We start from the raw sequence: 13,178 nt of genomic DNA on the forward strand, positions 1-13,178 counted from the left end.
CCCAGTTGAACCCGCCGAGGGTCCGTTCGGCTGTATGTGGACGTGCGTTATCATGCAGTAACAACACGCCCTCTCGGAGTGCCCCCCGCCGTTTCTGCTGTATGGCTGCTTTCAGCCTGTCCAGGGTTTGGTAGTAGGTGTCTGCATTAATGATCGTACCCTTTTCCAGAAATACAACATGAATAACACCGAGACGGTCCCAAAAGACAGTAGCCATTGTTTTCTGAGCAGATGCTATTGTCTTGCATTTCTTGGCCTGTGGTGACGATGGATGTTTCCATGTCATGCTCTGACGTTTGGATTCAGGTGTCCATAGAGGTATCGGAGTTTCATCGCCCGTTATGATGCGATGAAGGAATGAATTTCCTTCGTCGGCATAACGTGTGAGGTGGCTCAGGAAAACGCCCATTCGCTGGTTTTTGTGTTCGTTACTCAGAAGCTTGGGTACCCAACGCACACACACTTTTGTGAAGCCCAGTTGGTCATGGACGATACCGCTTACGGAACCATAAGAGATATTCAATTCATTGGCAATGTCCTGAAACCGCACTCTTCTGTCTTCACGAATCATGGCATCGACGACAGCCACATTCGTGTCGGCGATGGACGTTGATGGTCTGCCACTTCTGCCATCATCTGTGACAGTACTCCTACCACTTGCAAATGCGTTACACCACACGTAAACTTGTTTCAGCGACATAACACTATCTCCGTAGACCTGCAACAATTCTCGATGAACATCACATGGTTTTGTTCCCTTGGCCCAGAAAAAACGAATGACACCGCGCACTTCCTCCTTGGTGTAATGTTCCAGTCGTTGCGCCATCTTTGAGTTGCTCTCAACACCAGACTGGTGGACATAGAATGTTGTACAAGCCGTCACACTTCTATTACCAGGTTGCCTGTAACATGGAAAAGAATTAATTAGCTACACACAATACTATGGGTTTGACAGGCAATTTCACCTTACTTTTTTATTTATCCTTGTACTAACCAACTATATAGCGTAAATATACTTGTTTAGAATACTGTATTGTATATTTACTTGCCTAAAGAATTTCAATGAATTTTTATAGCTCTGTTCTAATATCTGAATGTAGTTCAAAAATTTCAATTTTAAATATTTACAGTACTTCCTAACAGGGTTTCTTATCCATGAAAAAATAGTACTTCAGGAACAAAGTAAATCACATATGGATTGGCATAAGAAAAACGTTCCACCACCAAAAATAGTTCGGAAATAATAACAACCCTAGGGCGAATGGTCCCATAAAAATATAGCATAACATCACTGACATTATATAATCTTTCATCTGCGAAAGATTTTTTTTTAAAAATCATTTACATAAAGAAACCGATATGTAAAGAAGCAAAAGCTGCCTACGCCAGCATCCAATTATCCATATCATAGAATAAAATTTAGCATATAAATATCGGTATTAGGTAAACTTCCAACAGCAAAAGCATTTCTGAAATCAGTTCAATTGGTTCAGATAAATTTTTTATACATCATAAATTAATAACGCCCCCAGAGCCCGATGCCTCATGTTTCGGAGTAAAATGTAATATATCATCAAATGCATTAAATAAGCAAATCGATAGTGAAAGAGTATTTTTTTTTAATCGGTACAGTATAGTTTCAGAAAATCTCATTATAAATAACGAAAAAGATTACTCCCATGCGCCCGAGAGCCCTTTACCAGAATAACATATAACGTATCATTATAGCATTAGATAAGCTTTCCAACACGGAAAAAAATTGAAATCGATTCAGCCCTTTCTATATATTTCTTATATATAGTGAACCAAAAATGACGTCAAAGCACACAATTGCCTATTTTCCAGGATAAAATATATCTAGTGTATCATGATTGGAATTAGAAAAGATTTCGAACACGGAAAGAATTTTTGAAACCGATTAAGTAGTTTCTGAATAATTCTAATTATTATATTTAAGCGAAACATAACGCCCCATCGTCCGGGACCTCATTTTCCAGGATGAAGTATTGGGTATCATTACTGTCATTTAATAAGTCATCCCGTATCAAAATAATTTTAAAACCCGTTTAGATGGACCTATTCTTCAGAACAAAATATAGCGTGTCATCACTGGAAGTATGATACGCTATATCACCCAAGCTTTTCAACAGGAAAGGAATTTTCGAAATCGGTTCAGTAGTTTCTGTATATTTCATATATTAACTGCATCGAAAAATGACGCCTCAAGGCCCATTTTCCACGATAAAATACAGCGTTTCATCACTGGTATTAGACAAGCTTTTCAACTCGCAAATAATTTTTGAAACCGATTCAGTGGGTTCTAAATATTTCTATTAAATATATTTGAACAAAAAACAACGCCCCAGCTCCCGGAAGCCTATTTTGCAGAATAACAAATAGTATATCATAACTGTCATTAGACAAATTTCCCCACAACGAAAGAATTTTTGAAATTCGATCAGTAGTTTCGGAAAATTTCTTATATATAGACAATGAAAAAACAATGTTCCGTACATCCAAGGCCCGATTTCCACAACAAAATATAACGTATCATCACTGACATTAGACAAGCTTCTGAAAAGGGAAAGAATATTTGAAACTAATTCAGTAGCTTCTCAATATTTCTATTAAATATATTTGAGCAAAAAATAACGCCCCAGCGCCCCGAAGCCCATTTTGCAGAAATTAAAATATAGGATAACATAACTTGCATTAGACAATCTTCTCCACAACGAAAGCATTTTTGAAATCCGTTCAGTAGTTTCTGAAAATTTCCTGTACATAGTGAATCAAAAAACAATTCCCCTACATCCAACGGTTCATTTTCAAGGACAAGATATAGCGTATTGTCACTGGCATTAGAGAAGCGTTCCAACATGGAAAGAGTTTTTGAAACTGGTTCATTATATTCTGGATATTTCTATTAAATATACTTAAACAAAAAAAATCGCCCCAGGGGCCAGTAGACCATATTCCAGGATAAAATATAGGATATCATCACTGGCATTAGATAAGATTTTCCACATTCAAATAAGTTTTGAAATCCGTTCAGTAGTTTTTGAAAATTTCTTATATATAATAGATCAAAAAATGACGCCCCTTGCGTCAAAGTGCCCATTTTCCAGGGCAAGGTAAATAGTATCGTCACTAGCATTAGACTAGTTTTCCAACAGGAAAAGATCTTTTTTAAATCTGTTAAGTAGTTTCTGAAAATTTATTATAAATAGTGAATACAAAATGACACCCTTATATCCAAGGTCCCATTTTTCAGGGCAGAATATAGCGGATGGACACTGGCAATAGACAAGCTTTCCAACACGGAAAGAATTTTTGAATGTGATTCAGTATTTTATGAAATTTTGTATTAAATATATATAACCCAAAATAACGCCCCAGCACCCGGGAGCCCATTCTCTAGGATAAAATATTAACACTGGTATTAGAGAAGCTTTCCCACAGCTAAAGATTTTTTGAAATCCGTTCAGTAGTTTCTGAAAATTTCTTATACATAGTGAATCAAAAAATGACTCCGATATATCCAAGATCCATTTTGAGGTACACAATTTAGCGTATCACCACTAGCATTAGACATGCTTTCCAACACGATAACAATTTTTTGAATTCGGTTCAGTAGTTTCTGTATATTTTTTATAAATAGTTGAATCAAACAATTATGCACCCAGCGCCCAAGCGCCCATTTATCGCGATAAAATGTAGCGTAGTTTTACCAGCGTTAGTAATGTTTTCCAATAGCGAAGGAATGTTTAAAATCAGTTGAGTATTTTCTGAACATTTTTTTTTATTTCTAATGAATGAAAAATGACTCACCAGCGCCCGTGAGTCTATTTTTTCGGGATAAACTGTAATGTATCGTAATCTACATTAAATTATCTTCCTAGTAATGAAAACGTTTTTAGAACCGGGAGAGTATCGGCTGAGAACTTGTGATATGAAAATTAAACACTCAAGTTCATAGTTTCTAGAATTTTAGCACTAACGTACGTTAATCATGTTACTGTTGTTGACGGATTCGGGGGAGGCGTGTCCCTCCCGTCAGCTTCGATTCTTCATGGTATGACGTCACGTTTAACAGTTATCAAGCAACTACTAGCTGTGGAATGAAATCACACACTCAGGCTAAGGCAGAAGAGGAGAGAGTGAGAGAGACAAAATCATAGATCATGTGTGTCCAGGCATATTTTTAATTGGCTCTCGCTGTTACCTCCTATGAAACAATTAAAAGCCATTTCAAGCAGCCAGACAAGAGTATCAACATTCGCGTCGTTGGTAACTTTGAATAAAATGTCGTGGTTGGCTTTCTTGTTTAAATGAAATGTCTCTTCCACTCTGGGAATGACGGACCTTGAATCCATCCTCATGCATGACATTTCCCAATTGAACCAGGAGTTGCTCCTTTCAAGAGTGATGAGGTCATTTTTTTCTAGGAAATATGAACATTGGAAGGACAAAGCCCCCCCAGCATTCATACAACAGACAAATGTAACTAATGATCCCTTTCTGCTGAACGCAGTGCTCCCACATGCTTTTTTAACTTTGAGACCAACCACTCGTGGTGTTTTGCTTTGCACGATGGTATCCCTGTTTCATCCACATTGAAAACTCGTTGTGGTGGATATTGGTGACTCTCGAATTCAGCCTCTAAAATGTAAAAAAGAATCACTGCATCGCGATTAAAAGAATTTGCACGTACACATGATGTTGTTGTGTGTTTTAATATAGATAACACATTCTTATGTCTATTCAAAAAATGATCAAGTCACGCCCGCCCAGCCAGGCAATCTTTGAAGGTGTGTTGCATCCCGTTCCTTTCACATCATTGGAATGCCAATAGTCGTACATCTACCCTGCTTCGTCCATGGAAATTGCTTTCCATTATCAATAGATAATTCACTACTTCTTCGTCCAGGTCTTTTGCATTTTGGGGTTTCTTCCCACCAGAACATTTACACCATCTTCTAGTCCAGTAAAGATAGGATTAAAGGAACAAATTAGAAACAAGCTGAAAATTGGTATGGAAGTAGAGAGATGTATCAGGAATAACATACTAAAAGTCCCCTAAAATACCACTGTAACTTTTCCCGCAATTTTAAAAAAATGTCCACCATCTTTAGACGACGACAAGGAATTTATGGAAATCGTCACCCTTTATGTTTATTCCTCTAGCCACTGTTCTAATTATCACAAAGCCATGAATCATATATGGTTGGAAAGCTTGAAAGACGGAAAATCTAAGTAAATAACATATATGACCATCGTGCTAAATTTCTAGAAGAAGAGGAAGAAGAAAACAGCTTTTTTCTTTTAAAAAAGATATATTTTCAGAAATCATGAGGAGTTTGCAACACTGACAGTTACTGCACAACAACGAAACAACACCAACATATGTCCTTGATGTTTATCTCAATCATAGCCAACCATGACACAAATCCGTGCAATACAAGCAGAGAAAACAAATATAACTAATGTTACTTTCGGACCTCTTTGTACGAAAGTGCATAAGGTGACATACACTTTCACGGTTCTAGTCACCTTCTTTTATCACATAGAACCAGGACTTATATATCATTGGAAATCCTAAGAAACGTAAGTTCGAACGAGGAAACACTCAGTGACGTAACTAAAATCTTCGAGGCCCCACCTCACACAGCGAGGAATGGGGCCCCGTCTCTACATCCCACTTCACGATTTGGGGTCCCGTGATGGCTTGGTCCCTCCGCGATGCGGGATCTGCGGGACAGTTATTTACGTCCCTTCTAACACTTATACTAATCAAGCCCAATTTGTGTAAGAATCGGAAAACCCAAAATTTCGGGACAAAACGTGATTTTTGCATAAATTCTTTAAAACTTGCAACACTGACAATTATCGCATTTTAACAAAACTCAGCCACCGTTTACACTATCGTCATTATTAAATTTACTTTTAAAATGACTAATATTTTTCCCCAATGGAGTAAGCTTTTATGACACATAGTTTTAAATCAGTTATATATAGCACAACAATTATTTATTGACAGCATTAGAAAGTAGCAGAAATTGGTAGTCTCCTTTTTATAGGAAAATCGTAATTCACACACTTAAAATCACTCTCAACTACAATAGTCATTTAAGTGTATTTTTTAAAATGCGATGTTTATAACTAGAATGCAATTTTCCTCCTAGTATTCTTCAAATCAACTTAATATTTACATTAAACGTTAGTATGCAGTTTAGGAACATTTTTGTAACTAGTCCATTCGGACTTACCTTATTAGAAAGGAATGAGGTTATCATTATCTCGTTCATCTCCATGGTTTTCATCATTTGATTTTGTATTCACACATCCAATTCCTCGACAATGACATAAATTAGAGAACAAAATTCCTGCTTTCCGACAACCGTACATACTTTCACAGCCCTTTTTACAGTTATAGGATATTACACGGAGCGGGTTTCTTGGTCGTTCTTGCTGGTACGAGAATACCTCCTAATGTTGTTCATTCATATGCAGTCGCTCGCATATCATTGAGCAATACCTGAGCTCAAAAAACGTACACTGTCAAGGAATGAATGACTAAAGAAGATACCGATACTGATGTAGTTTTTCAACATTCAAACATAGTCAATCAAGATTACAAATGACCTGAAGTTATTCATTGACGCTGCTGCAGAAACAAACCGCATCTGTAAGTTATTCGCTCTGTACTTTCAGCTTGTAGAAATTATGCGTCTTTTAGTTCGAAAGAACTGGAGACTTGAATCTTCATCTTCACTGCATGTGGGAAATGTTACTATACTTCTATGCAGCTGGGTATCTTTTGTAAGTCATCTTTACTTACAAGAAATGTTGCAGTTGGAGGATGAAATGAATTTTCATGAGTTCCAGCTATTTACAGGAGACGGTTACTTCACTATTCGTAGAAAAGATATATTTTGTAGTGTTACATGGTCTGATATGACAATTGAACAGGTTTTAACGAGAGCAATAAAGAGCAGCGGTGGACTGACCCATGGGAGAGACATGACTGATAAGATAATATCTAGGTGTGTGCCAAGTATGCCAGCAGCATGCCACTTACGAGAATGTCTTGAAAAATTATTAAACAAAGATAGGCATGAACGTCACACTGGTCGGCATGTGGACCTGTACCAAAGGAGTCAATCGCGTGATATATTACATCTAAAGAAATTCTTGCGTTGGTTTTGCCAGCATTCTCCATTCCCTTCATATCCGAAGCTCGTGTCCCTAAGCACTGGCATGGTAGGTAATGAAATGGTAACTGATAAATCTAAGGAAATCGGATTGGCTGTTATGGAAGGAATGTTTGGACAGACGTTTGGAAATGTGAAACTTAAACAAAAAGATAAAGCCATCCCACTATCCGTAATGCGCAATGTAGTGCGTATCCGTGATGAGCTACTGGCTGTAAACGCCATACTTCAACTGAATCATATGAGTAGAAGTCCGAAAAAGAACTCCAGCAGTGTTTTACTTAAGAGCTTCCACCCTATTCACTTTCTCTCTTCACAGAAATGTCCATGAGAAAAACGAAAAATTCCGCTGTGCACGACATATTTGAATGTGGGACAAATTTTAAAACTCAAATTGAAAACACTGTGTACGTTATAGATAGTGGATGGCTTCTACATCATATTGTTTGGCCACAACATGGAACATACCTTGATGTGTACAAGTCATATGTGTCCTATGTACTCACAAACTCAGGAACGAAAGCAACAATTATTTTTTTATGGGTATTGCACTGAAAACTGTACAAAAGCCGATGAGCGGGAGCAACATGAGTCAAAGGTTCAATCAGCTTTGGTGTTATTCTCAAACGAAACCGCATTATTAACAAAAAAAGACAAATTCGTAGGTAAATTCAAAAATAAGGATTGTTTCGCCCGTGAGTTGCTGGTTCATTTGACACAAGCTGGAATTTAAAGCCAGCAAGCAAGAAGTGATGCTGACGCACTTATGGCTAAGAACTGCTGTAGCCAAGTCCTTAAATCCTTGTAGGCACGTCGTAGTATTTGGGGAGGATGTTAAAATTTTAATCATTTTGCTCGAACAAGGTAATAATCAGTACGACATCATATTCCGAAAGCTTGGACGTGAACAAGATGTGAGTAAAGGATTTAGTACTAAGAAGTTGTAAGATACACAGACACATATACTAACTGTTTTGCTAAGTTACCATGCTTTAACTGGATGTGACACATCATGTGGTTTGTATCGACAGGCAAAGAAAAAGCCATTGCGATTATTTCAAAAACGGAAAGATTTATCCTATGACTTGAAGTTTTGAATCATGATAATGCTAGTATACAATCTATGAAGCTGGCACATCATTTCTACTAACACACTACGATTCTCCAGCAATAATAACCTTACTGGATGAATTCCAGTATCATTCATACATCCTTGCAGAAAGTCGCTCCCCATTCAGAACGAAATACAATTGGCAACATTGCCATCCATCAGTGAAGCTGCGAAACACCATATCATCAGGTTCAATTGTACCGTGGAAATGTTTTGCGAGCTACTGAATATGGATGGACAACATTAGAAGGTATTCTCGTACCAGCAAGAATAACTAAGTAACCCGCTCCTTGTAATATCCTGTAACTGTAAAAAGGGCTTTGAAAGTATGTATGGTTGTCGGAAAGCAGGAATTTTGTACTCTAATTTATGACATTGTCGAGGAATTGGAAGTATGAATACAGAATCAAATGATGAAGACCATGGAGATGAATGAGATAATGATAACCTCATTCCTTTCTAATAAAGTAAGTCCGAAGGGACTAGTTACAAAAATGTTCTTAAACTGCATACTAACGTCTAATGTAAATATTAAGTTGATTTGAAGAATACTAGCAGGAAAATTCCTTCTAGTTTAAACAAGGTTTTTCTTAAAAAAATACATTCAAATGACTATTGTAATTGAGTGACTTTAAGTGTGTGAATTACGATTTTCCTATGAATAGGAGAATGCTATTTTCTGCTACTTTCTAATGGTGTCAATAAATAATTGGTGTGCTATATTTAACTGATGTAAAGCTATGTGTATGTTTCCAACCATATATACTTCATAAAAGCTTACCGCATTGGGGAAAAACGTTGTTCATTTTAAAAGTAAATTAATAATGATGATAGTGAAAACGGTGGCTGAGTTTTGTTAACATACGATAATTGTCAGTGTTGCAAGTTTTAAAGAATTTATGCAAAAATCACGTTTTGTGCCGTATTTTTGGGTTTTCCGCTTCTTACACAAATTGGGCTTGATTAGTACAAGTGTTATCTCGAAACGTGAAAGTGTATGTCACTTGATTCACTTTTGTACAAAGAGGTCCGAAAGTAACATTAGTTATATTTGTTTTCTCTGCTTGTATTGCACGGATTTGTGTCATGGTTGGCTATGATTGAGATAAATATCAAGGACATATGTTGGTGTTGTTTCGTTGGTGTGCAATAACTGTCAGTGTTGCAAACTTCTCAGGATTTCTAAAAATATATCTTTTTTAAAAGAAAAAAGCTGTTTTCTTCTTCCTCTTCTTCTAGAAATTTAGCACGATGGTCATATATGTTATTTACTTAGATTTGCTGTCTTTCGAGCTTTCCAACTATATATGATTCATGGATTTGTGATAATTAGAACGGTGGCTAGAGGAATAAACATAAAGGGTGACGATTTCTATAAATCCTTGTCGTCGTCTAAAGTTGGCGGACATTTTTTCAAAATTACGGGGAAAGCTGCAGTGGTATTTTAGGGGACTTTTAGTATGTTATTCCTGACACATCCCCCTACTTCCATAACAATTTCCAGCTTGTTGCTAATTTGTTCCTTTCTTGGCAGAAAAATAGGCTATCTTTACTGGACTATTCTGGCTTCACATCAATATGGGTAAGTCTCTGGAGCGTTTGTCTGGAAACTGAAAATGTTTTTGCGGCTTTCTAAACCGATGGATTCATTTCTTAATGCTCGAATGGACTAAACCATGTCATCTTTCTTCCAAGATTTTCTGTGCGAGGCTTTTGGTGAAAAGAGATTTTTCTAGGCATCTGTAACAAGCAAAAGAAAGTAATGCAATGCTTGTAATATGAGCCCCTTTAGTAGGGGGCTCACATTAGCAGCAGGTTTGGGGCTCATTTTTCAACCCTAGTCATGTTGACATTCAGTACTTTATAACCTTACAATTTGGCGAAAGTTTTCTCTCACATTACACGACAATATTCCTTACAGATGTACATAAGCAAAGTGCTAATCATTACACTTACGTACAGTACGTAAAATATAGTGTGACAACGTGCAACAACATGAATTACAAAGTTTTCAGCAGGACGAAAACGCACACGTTCATACAGCTGACAGCCCCTATCAATGACTGGCACTAGCGCGCAGCAACATGTAATCCAGTGCATAATGCAGTGATACCAACTGCTGTTGGTACAAAAACAAATTCCGAGAGACCATTGGGGCTCGAGATACTCGCACGGGCTCGATATACTACCTTTTCCTAATTTCCCGTATCTTAACCTACTAAGTGGCGTGGTATATTTCCATGTCTTGCTCCTCATTACAAATATAAAGAAATAGTTCATCCAAGTTAGACGTGCAGTTATTGTTTAAATTAAACCAATTGCCTATCGAAATTCGGAAAATGATAATCAGAGACACATTAAAGTGGAAGGGGATAGGCACGCTGTCTTTTTCCAGCAAAATACAGATGCCTGATGAGTAACAAATTTTAACACCAGATAATATTTAAAATATTACACAAACACACAACTTAATTTTGAAAGGTTAAATCAAAATGAAAATTACATTTTTTCGACTTACTTTTATACGATTGCAGTACATTGCCACTCTCTTGATAATTTTTCGTTTGCTTGTAAATTCTCATCCTAAGAGCAAAAGTTTTTTATGCAGGTGCAAAGTCTCTAGCGTATTACCAAATTAAAACAATGACAAAAAGTGATTAATAGTAACCTCCTTTTACCACAAATGACACAAAAACACATAAACTCTGGATAAATGACGAAAAGTAAACTAAAATTGAAACAAATGGAAATCAACATGCACGGCAGTGCATGGCAGCCAAGTTCCGCTAAGAAAATTAAAATTGGCCTGCACTGCCGTAAGTATGTTATACACGAACAGCATGTTTTGGTCGATTTCGAGGCTCTGTAAACACGACTCTATTAAAGGTAGAAACACGAGATTTAGAATTTAAGGAGATATACTAATGATGTGCTCATATGCGAAATCTAAAATTCCTACCTTTAATCAGATTTGAGTACTAGACCCCTAAATTATGCAGTTTTCAGGCTCACTAACTTACTGATTCCTCAATTGATTGGATACTTCCCAATGAGATAGAAACGTGACACTTTGCATAAAAATACGGCATAATGACTGAAGTACGAAAAAAGTCCGAAATGTGAGGAATGTGCTATGGAAAATTTTTATGGCCAAAAAATGTCCTTAGCTAAGTGAAAAATCGTTTCAATCACTCACTCATGAAATTTATTATGTTCTTCCTAATGAGATAGAGACGTGAAACTTTGCATGACGATACCCTATAATGACTTGACTACGGAAAAAGTCCGAAAGGTGAGGAATGCGCTTTGGAAATTACTTTATGGCTAAACATTTGTTTTTAGCGAAGCAAATAATCTTTTCATTCACTCACTCATCAAACTGATTTGTACTTTCCAATGAGGTAGCGATGTGAAACTTTACATAAAGGTACCCTATAATGACTTGTGTACGTAAAAACTCCGAAATGGGAACACTGTGCTATGAGAATTTTTTATGAGCGAAATCACTGATCACGTTGATGAGGTACTTCGCAATGAGATAGAGACGTGAAACTTCATAAAAGTACCTTATAATGACTTTAGTATGGAAAAATTCCGAAATGTGAAGAATGTGCTATGGGAATTTTTTTATTGACGAAAAATATTCTTAGCAAAGCAGAAATCGGCTCATTCTCTCACTCATCAAATTGATTAGGTACTTGACAATGAGATAGAGACGTGAAACTCTGCATAAATGTACCTTATAATGACTTAAGTGTTAATTAATTCCGAAATGTGAGGAATGTGCTATGGGAAATTTTTCAGGGGTGGCAAACTCTCCTTACAATAGCAGAAATCTGTTCATTCATTTACTCATCGCATTGATTTGTTAGTTTCCAATGAGATACTGACGTGAAACTCTGCATAAAGGTACCTTTTAATGACTTGATTAAAAAAGAAAAGTACGAAATGTGAGGAATGTGCTTTGGGAATTTTTTATCGGTGAGAAACTGTTTTTAGCCAAGCAGAAGTCGGTTCATTCACTCACTCTTCACATTGATTAATTACTTTTTATTGAAATCGTGACTTTACACTCTGTATATTGGTACCTTATAATGACTTGAGTATGGAAAAGTCTGAAAGTTAAGGAATGTGCGAAGGGAAGTTTTTTTATAGGTAAAGACTGTCCTTAGCGAAGCAGAAATCGGTCATCTCACCCACTCATCACATTGATTTGGTACTTCGCAATGAGATAAGACGTTAAACTCTGCTTAAAGGTACCTAACAATGACCTTAGTATGGAAAAGGTCTTAAATTTGAGGAATGTGCTATGGGAAATTTCTTATAGGCGAATCATTATCCGTAGTCATTAGGCACTTCCCAATGAGATAAACATGTGAATGTCTACAGAAAAGTACCTTGTAATAGCTTGAATATGAAAAGTTAAGAAATTTAAGGAATGTATTATTGAATTTTTTATGGGCGGGAAACTGTCTTTACCCAAACAGAGATCGGTTCATTCACTCATTCATCATTGACTACGTGCTCCCAAATGAGATACAGACATGAACCACTACGTGATTATACTTACCTTGCGTAATGACTTCAGTAAGTAAAAGTTTCCAAATTTAAGAAATGTACTATGGGAATATTTTTGGGCGAAAAACTGTCCATAGTCATTAGGTATTTCTTAATGAGATAAAGACCTGAAACTCTCCATGAAGATACCCTATAACGGCTTGAGTATGAAATTTGAAGAGTTTGCTACGGAAAATTTATCATTGCCAAACAAATCTGTCCTTACAATCAGAAATCGGGAACGATTCCGTTATTCAACACATCATGCGCATAGAAATAATGTCGCCAATCGTCCGAAT

Source organism: Thermobia domestica, chromosome 5, assembly GCF_964235325.1.
Source record: "Thermobia domestica chromosome 5, izTheDome1.hap1.1, whole genome shotgun sequence".
NCBI lineage: Eukaryota > Metazoa > Arthropoda > Insecta > Zygentoma > Lepismatidae > Thermobia > Thermobia domestica.